Raw genomic sequence first — 2,870 nt, forward strand, 5'->3', positions numbered from 1 at the left:
TGTCCAGGGCACAGCCCCAGAGGACACGTGACCATGACCAGCCCCTCCCCACCCTGGAGAGCCTGTCCCTGCTCCTCCAGCACAGCCCTGGTCTGGGGAGGCCCCACAGAGACAGGTGCGCAGGGCGATGGGGTGTGCGGGTCCCCGTTTTCCTGCTCCCAGGCCCCGACACTGTCCTGGAACTGAATGATCCGGGCTTCCCCTCCCTGTGTGGTGTGTCCTGATGCCTCCGCTGTCATGTTCCTGCCCCTGTGGCCTCACTGCTGCCTCCTGGTCAATCCCCTCGTCTCCTCATCTCCCTGCCCCTGACTCCCCACATCTGAGGATCCAGAGACCATGTTTCCCACAGAGTCTCCTCCTGGGTCACACCCACACGTCCCTCCTGCAGGATGGGCTCGTCCACCCTGGGTCCCTCCCGGCCTCTCTGTCTCCCTCAGACTCATGCATGTCTGTGCAGGGAGGAGGCTGCTCCTGGGCTGAGCTGGATGGTCTGTGCATCTGGCTGTCCCTGCAGGCCCCAGGGCCCTGGGTCCCCCGGATTTGGGTTTGTTCCTCTCCCCAGGCCCATACGTGAGTGGGGACATGTGGACACGGGGCAGCCCTGCCCATTCTCCTCCTCCCCAATCTCACCCTCTCCCCCCTCTGTGGGGTGACAGAGGGGAAGGCCCTGGAGAGGGCAGGATTTTTTGGAGAATATAGTATTATAAAAAAATTCAACACATTGGTGGGAATAATTCCCAAAATTTAATAAAAACAAGAAAATAAATCAGGATTCATGGAGGTAAATAAGTGTTGTATCTGGTTGTTAATGATGTTGACATCTGTTTTGTGACTTTATTTTTTTTAACAATTTTTATTTATTTATTTATTTTTAAGGAGAGAAAGTACATTGAACTTTATTTATTTTTACAAGCACTGGGTATAGTCAGAAGCACAGGGGGGTGAGAGAATTCACCAGAGCCAGAGCGGGGAGCAGAGCAGGCAGAAGGACCGAATTACACTGCTGAGGGGAGCAGAGGGCGCCAGAAGAGGTCTGTGCGCCATGTGGGACCCTCCTCTGTTGGCTGGGGAGCAGCCGGGTATCGAACCGGTGCTGCAGAGGCTGCGGGCAGCTTCGCAACCCAGCGCTCAACCGCTGCGCCACTGGGGAGGCCCTGTTTTGTGACTTTAAATACCTATTTAAAATGGATAAAATAACTTGACATTTATCTCGTCCAGGCCCTGTTTATACTGTGACTTTATGTTACAATATCGCTAACAGTCCCCAAGTGAGGGCGTTGGGGAAAAATCCCAAGTTCACGTCCGTAAATTGTCACACATCCCTGCCAGCCTCATGTTTGTGTCAGCCATGAAGGAGTCAACATGCTGCTGTAAGAGTTACTGATTTTCTACTTGACTCATTTTTGTCATAATGTTTGGGACAAAAAGGCATAATGTTCCAAATGTAAGCAACTAGTTTTATTTTTTAATTTTGCCTGGAATTTCTTCATTACAATCTAATCCCACTGATTGTTGTGATTTTATTCAGTGCCCAGAACCCACTGAGTGTGCTGAAGCTACATCCCAGGTCTGAAGCAATAATCGTCCTGTCTCCCATAACCAAAGCCTATGATCAATGTATTAAAAGTCAATGTATTTGAGCATATTAAATTACAAGAGAATTTGTTTTCTGTCCCTGAGCCTCACCCAGGCTGACAGGGCAGCGGGACATGACAAATTGGGCCCCATCAGCATTAGTTGTGGTGATTTATAAAATGGATAGTTTAACACATTCTCAAGTCTAAAAATGAAGCTTGAAATCTAAAAGCTTTCAAGTGTGAGTGGATGCTCCCCTGCAAATACCTGCAGTCTGGAGGGAAGTTCCCACTGCCGTGTCGAGTCTCTCTCCTGAGGTTGTCCCCATGGCAGGACAGAGGGCATCCCAGCCTCTCACTCCATGGTCGGGGCTCTTGGAGAGCCTCTGAGCACTCACAGGATGTTGCACCCCGTCCTGCGCTGCCTCATGGACAGAGCAGGGCCTCAGGGCTGGGCTATTTGAGCTCTGGAGCTGGTGTCCGCGGGTTGGACACTGTCCAAGATCCATCCTTTAGGTGATTTTACTCCAGAGGGATAAGCGCCCTTGTTCAGGTCACTGTCTTAATTGCATTGTCCTGTGGCACATCCCAGTGATCATTAATGCCCTAAGTGTGTCAGAGGCAATTTCCTTATTTTTTACACCAGCACAGGACCTGTCCCCCCTCCGCTCCATCAAACCCCTGACCGCTGTGGGGACCGGGGGCTCCTGTCTTCAGAGCCAGGACGAGCCCTGTCTACAGGGAGCAGGAAAGTCTCCGCCACCCCCGAGCACCCTCCTGGGCCTGGCAGGTGGGTGGGGGCACTGGCGGGGGCAGGAGGGGCAGAGTGGGAGACAGGGCGAGCAGGACAACGAGCAGACAGCCCAGACCAGGACGAGATGGGGCAGAATGCGGATTCCCAAAGCAAGACTTATTTCACTGCAACAAGATCCCGATCCTGATGCTCCTGAGGCCCCTCTAGTGCCTGAGAGTCTGACTTGGTGCTGACCTTGCATGGACATTGCCTTCTAGTGGACATTCCAGGCCAGGGTGTGAGGGGGGTGGACACGGCTGGGCTGGGGTCCCCTGGGGGGCTGAGGGCACGGGAGGCAGGGAACCAGGGGTCCAGGTCCGCTTGCGCTGCCCAAGCCACCGCTCAGCTGCCTGAGCCCAGGCCAGCAGCCGAGGGGGATCCACGACCAGCCGTGGAGGGGAGGACAGGGCTCAAGGGAGCTGAGAAACATGGTATGTGAGGAGCCTTCTCCAGGCCAGCAGCCTGTGGGTGTCACTACCTATGTGGGAGCCAACCAGAGAGTC

The sequence above is a fragment of the Talpa europaea genome (assembly GCF_964194135.1).
Source record: "Talpa europaea genome assembly, chromosome: 8".
Classification (NCBI taxonomy): Eukaryota; Metazoa; Chordata; class Mammalia; order Eulipotyphla; family Talpidae; genus Talpa; species Talpa europaea.